This window comes from Cebus imitator, unplaced genomic scaffold, assembly GCF_001604975.1.
Source record: "Cebus imitator isolate Cc_AM_T3 unplaced genomic scaffold, Cebus_imitator-1.0 Scaffold3, whole genome shotgun sequence".
NCBI classification, from domain to species: domain Eukaryota; kingdom Metazoa; phylum Chordata; class Mammalia; order Primates; family Cebidae; genus Cebus; species Cebus imitator.
Window position 1 is genome coordinate 13,630,861 of NW_016107318.1, and position 6,762 is coordinate 13,637,622.

The following is a 6,762-nucleotide window of genomic DNA, read 5'->3' on the forward strand; positions in this document are numbered from 1 at the left end:
GGCTAGGTTTTATAATCATTAGCTTACTTCAAGACTAAAATTTTTTAATGTATTAAACAACTTCATTGACATAATTTACATATCAAAAAATTTACTCCTAAAATTTCCTCACATTACTTGTACAATTGAATAATTTCTAGTAAATTTAAATTTACTAGTATAACTATAGTAAATTTACTAGAAATTTTTAGTAAATTTGGCCAGGCTTGGTGGCTCATGCCTGTAATCTTAGCACTTTGGGAGGCCGAGGCAGGTGGATCATGATGTCAGGAGTTCTAGACCAGCCTGGTCAACATAGTGAAACCTCATCTCTACTAAAAATACAAAAATTAGCTGGGCGTATTGGTGCATGCCTTTATTCCTAGCTACTCAGGAGGCTGAAGTAGGAGAATTGATTGAACCCGGGAGGCGGAGATTGCAGTGAGCCGAGATCGCGCCACTGCACTCCAGCCTGAGCGACAGAATGAGGCCAGGACTCAAATTAAAAAAAAAAAAAAAGAAAATTTTAATAAATGTACAGAGCCATCACCATAATCCCATTTTAGAACATTTTCATCACCCTATAAAGATCACTTAACTAATTGCAGCCAAACCACATTCCCACTCGCAACCCTAAATAGCTATTAATCTACTTGCTGTCCCTATGATTTGCCTTTTCTGACATTTCATATATATGGAATCATTTAATATGAAGTCTTTTTTCGCTTAGCATGTTTTTGAAGCTCATCATGTTGTAGTATGTATCAGTAATTTGTACCTTTTTGTTGCTGAGTAACATGCCATTATATGGACATACCACACATCTATTATGAATGTTTTTTTCTTAAATTCTATTTATCCTGATGTTATTATAGCCCTATAGCTTGTTATGGTTATGGCCTAAATAATATACACACATACTCACACAAATACACACGTACATATATATATTTACATATATACAGCTTTTAAATAAGCTGTATTTTTTTAAAGTTTTAGATTTACAAATATTTGCTAAGATAGCACAGAGAGCTTCTGTATACTTCAAATCCATTTTTTCCTATTGTTAATATCTTACATTAGTATGGTACATTTGTTAAAATTAATGCACCAAGATTAATACATTAACTGAAGTCAATACTTTAATCCAATTTTCTCATTTTTTTTCTCTCTAATATATTTTAGGCTTCAGGATCCCATCCAGAGCACCATATTACATTTTCTCCTCATGTCTACTTAGACTCCTCTTGACTGCTACATTTTCTCAGACTTGCCTTTTAGGTTTTGAATAACCTTGACATATTTGATAAGTCTGTTGTCAGCTATTTTGTTTAATGTCTTTTATTGGGATTTGTCTCAGTTTTTCTCATATTAGACTAGGGTTATGGGTTTGAGGAGGAAAACCACAGAGGCAAAGTGTCATTTTCATTACATCTTATCAAGGATACATGCTATCAACATGACTTATCACTGTTGTTGTTGACCTTGATCAGCTGTCTAAGATGTTTGCCAAGTTCTCTAATGTGGAGGTACTCACTCGTTTCTCCCTACTTTCCATACTATACTCTTTGAAAGGAAGTCACAATACATAGTCCACACTTTAAAAGTAGGGAGTTACACTCCACTTTTGAAGTCAGAGTTTCTATATAAATTATTTAGAATTGTTCTGCATAGGAAATTTGACCTTCTCCCCTCTTATTTACTCAAACGTCTATTTATATCAGTATGGACTCATGGACTTTTATTTTATAATTTGAGTTAAGGTTCAATAGTACTTAATTCATTTTGTTCAACTTTTTCCATCTTTGGCTACTGGGAACTCTTTCATTTGACTTCTGTGTCCCTTTGACATACTCCCCAACACTGGGTTGGGGTGGAGTATTTGTTTGTTTGCTTGCTTTTGAGTTTTTTCTTATTTTCTAACACTGCAAGATGCCCCAAACTCATCTTGCATATATCCTGCCCCAATCTTACTATCAGTTATTTCTTCAAGAGCCCTCATTCATTTTATTGGATAACGGAATTAGAAACCAAGGTATGGACCCTCGGTGTGCTAACTGCTGGAGCACCATTGTTTCTAAGCCTGCTCAGCTGATAGAGCAAGGAAATATATGTGTATATACCAGCCTGTATACAAAGGCTGTTTATATATACGTTTTTTATAAACGTATATATAAACAAACATTGATATGGATGTTTATATATACATTTCTATATATAAACATCCATATCAATATCAAGCTAAACATCAGTTTATACTGATGTCTCCAACTCATGACCACACAAATCATTCTAGCCCTCTCCCTGGATTATATATAAGCTCCCACTCCAGCAGCAAGGAAATGGCTCCCATCATCTGACATGAGTTTACTTAGTTATTCAATTCCATAATACATGTATAGTGGCCTCAGAATTGCTAAGCTGTAGCCTCATGGGAATTAACTTTGTCAACGCGAGACAGTGTTTATGCAACATTTCTTTTGTTATTACTTTTAGAGACTCCACTCACTTCCAAAGTTACTTAGGTCAACACCTCTTACTCCCTTCACTGAGGTTGCTTCATACATTTGTAATATACACGATTAGATTGTTTTGTCACATTCTGAATTAATCCTGGAACTCCCTTGACCTCCTAAGTGATTTTTTTACATTGGCACTATTAAAGCTCACTCTAAAGTTTTCAGAAATGTATATTGTCACATATTCACAACTACATTATCATATAGAACCATTTCGACATTCCAAAATATTCCTGGTCATTCACCTATTCAGACTTTTCCCCCGACACTGCCTGGACCAATCCTGGAAACCACTGATTTTCTTTTCCTGTCTCTGTAGTTTTATCTTTTCCAGATTGTCATATAATTAGGATTGTAGAATATTCAGCCTTTTCAGATTAGCTTATTTCACTTAGAAATACTCCTTTAAGATTCATCATGCCTTTTATGGATTGATAGTTTTTTATTTTTAATCACTGAATAACATTCCATTCTGTGGACATACCAGAGTTTGTTTATCCATTCACCTACTGAAGGACATCTTGATTACTCCCGGTTTTGGTGATTATAAATAAAACAATTATAAATATTTATGTGACGTGTTTTGTGTGAACAGCAGTTTTCAAATCAGTTAGGTAAATACCTATGTGCACGATTGCTGGCTTCTGTGGTATCCTCAGTTTTGCAAGAAACTGCCAAAGTGTTTGCAGCATTTTGTATTCCCACCAACAGTGAATGAGAATTCCCGTTGCATTCGCAACAGCAATTGGTATTGTCAGCTTTTCAGATTTTGGCCATCTTAACATATCTATTTTCCATGCTTTTACTTTCAACTTATTTGTCAAAATCTTACTTGTTTTGATTTCTGCTATTTTGCTATTTGTGTCTCTATATATCATGCATTTTTTGTTTCCATGTTCCTCTTTCACTGCCTATTTTGACTACATAAATATTTTTTAGTGCACCATTTATATTCATTTGTTGGACGCTGTTATTTACTGAATGTTTGTGTCCCCTCAAAAATTCATATGTTGAAGTTCTAACCCTGGATGTGATCATTTTAACCTTCTCCCTTGCTTATATATAAACATTTGGAGGTGGGACCTTTGAAAGTTAATTAATTAGATTTTGACGAGATCACGAGGGTGGAGCCCCGTAATAGGATTAGTGTTCTTATAAAAAGAGAAAGAGACACCGGAGCTTTTTCTCTGCCATGTAAGGACTCCGTCCATAAGTGGCTGTCTATAAACCAGGAAGACGGCCCTTTGGAAATCAAGTCTGCCAACATATTAATCATAATTCCCAGCCTCCAGAACTGTGAGAAATCAATGTCTATTGTTTAGTCCACTCATTTATGATATTTTATTATGGTCACCTGAGCAGACTGGTACAGATACCTTTTACTATATATATTTTAACTCTTTTCAGCCATTATTTCTTAAGTGGCTTTTCTTCACTTTTTTTCTTTTCTTTACTTCTGGGAACTTACACCGGGTCACTTGATGATGTTCCTCAGGTCTCTGAGACTCTATTTTTCTTCATTGTTCTTTCTGTAATTTCTTATAATTCTTGATCTATCATTGATTTCACCCATTTGTTTTATTCTGCCAGCTGAACCCTGCTATTGAAACCCAGTAGTGAATTTATTATTTTAATTACTGTGTATTTCAACTTCAGAATTTCTATTTCATTGTTAAAATAATCTTCATCTCTTGATTTGTATTCTCTACTTGATTATTTATTATTATTTTACTTTCCTTTAGTTTTTAAATATTGTTTCCTTTATATTTTTAAACATATCTATACTAGCTATTTTGAAGTCTTGCTCCACCAAATCCAACACCTGTCCCCTCGGAAACAGTTTCCATTGTTTTTCTGTCTGTGTGTGGTCATACTTTCCCATTTTTTTTGCATGTAATTTCTTTAATTGAACATTTTAGTAACTCTGGATTCATTTTCCCCCCAGGGTTAGTTGCTGTTGCTAATTTTGGGTTTGCTTAATGACTTGCCTGGATTAATTCCGTGGAATGAATCTATCTCATAACAGTGTGCAGCCCCTGTTGTTTCTGTTCAAGTTCCTTTTTAAAAAAGATTTTTGTTTAATATTTAAATCTGGCTTCTCATGAGTCACTCCTGGATTAGCATAGCTTAATGGAGGTCAGCCAAAAATTGATCAGAGGTTGCACATAAACATACTGATCTAGTAAGCTTTCTACACTTTGCAAATAAATCTGTGTATTTAAAGAATGTAATCAAGGCTGGGTGTGGTGGGTCACATCCTATAATCCCAGCACTTTAGGAGGCCAAGGCAGGAGGATCACTTGAGACTAGCAGTTTAGGACCAACCTGGGAAACACAGTGAGACTCTGTCTCTATTTATTTATGTATTTATGTATTTATTTATTTTTCTAGGTCTCAAACTCCTAGGCTCACACTATCCTCCCACCTCTGCTTCCCTAAGTGCTGGGATTAACAGGCTTAAGCCACCATGCTCAGCAGTGATTCCTTGTCTCTACAAAANAAAAAAAAAAAAAAAAGTACGATAGGAAATTAGCCAGGCATGGTGATGTGCACCTGTAGTTATAGCTACTCAGGATGCAGAGGTGGGAGGATAGCTTGAGCCCAGGAGGTAGAGGGGGCCCTCAGCCATGTTTGCTCCAGGCTTAGTAACAAAGTGAGACCCTAGCTCAAAAATTAAAAAATTAAAAAGCAATGAAATTTGAGACAATTTACAAGTCTGCCCTGGTTTATACTTTCTGCATACTCAAGGCTTCACGTACATAAGGGACAGGGAGACAGCCAGACCCTCTCTGATCCATCCCATGTCTATGCATGTCCTCGAGCACACGTACAGCCTTCCAAATTGCCACGGAGAAGTCAACACTCGTGAAGCCCACTGTCACTATCTCCATCCCTGGATTTCCCTTTTAATTTTCTGGCTGGTCTGTCAGTTTCTTGGTTTCCTGGGCAACATCATAGCCTCCGGTTAGCTGCAATATTGTCCTTCTTAAATTCCACAATTTTTCCGCCATCGTTTTGGGACAAATAGCTATGTATATAGAATAAAAAGCTTGGATCTTGTCTTAGTCTGTTTTCTGTCGCTTATAACAGAATGTCTGAAAGTGGGTAATTCCCAAAGAAAGGGAATTTGCTGCTTACATTTATGGACGATGAGGAGTCCAAGGTCAAGGAGCTGTATCGTGTGAGGATCTTTCTGCTGATAGGAATTCTCTGCAGAATCCGGAGGTGGCGCAGGGCATCACATGGCAAGAGGGTCTGAGTGTGTTAGATCAGGTCTCTCTTCTTCTTTTAAAGCCACCAGTTCCACTCTCATGATAACTTATTAATCCATTAACCCATTAATCCATTAATTAATCCAAAATGGATTAAACCAGAACCCTCTTGACCCAGTCACTTCTTTTTTTTAATATGCTTATTTTTATTTGTTTTGTTTTTTGAGACAGGGTCTTATTCTTTCATCCACAGCTCTCAGGCTGCAGCTTTATGACACAATCGCTCCAGCTTCAACCTCCAAGCTCAAGTGATTCTCCCACCTCAGCCTCCAAGAAGCTGGAACTACAAGAGTGCAACCACCATGCCTGCCTAATTTTTTATTTTTTGTAGAGATGGGTTTCACCATGTTGCCCAGGCTGGTCTTGAACTCCTGGGCTCAAGCAATCCACCTGCTTCCTCCTGCTAAAGTGCTGGGATTACAAGTGTGAGCCACTGTGCAGGGTCCCAATCACCTCTTAAAGGCACCATACTGCCATGCTCGGGATGAAGTTTTAACATGAGTTTCAGATCTCTACTTTAAAACATGACAAGAAAATAGGAACTTTAAATGTTTAGAAGAAGTTTCAGAAGAACTTCATGAGCTTGAAGTGAGGAAGAATTTTTCTTTCCTTTTTTGATACAGAGTGTAACTCTGTCACCCAGCCTGGAGTGCAGTGGCATGATCTCCATTCTCTTCAACCTCTGCCTCCAGGGGTTCAAGCAATTCTCCTGCCTCAGCCACCTGAGTAGCTAGGACTACAGGCATGAGCCACCACACCTGGCTAATTTCTGTGTTTTTAATAAAGACAGGGTTTTGCCACGTTGGCCAGGCTGGTCTCGAACTCCTGACCTCAAGTCATCTGCTGTCCTCACACTCCTGAAGTGCTGGGATTACAGGCATGAGCCACCGTGCCCAGCCTAAGGAAGAATTGTATACATCTAAGATGTATATATACAATACACTAAAGGATTAAAAATGTAAGCAAAAAAAATTTAAATTCTGCTTATCAAT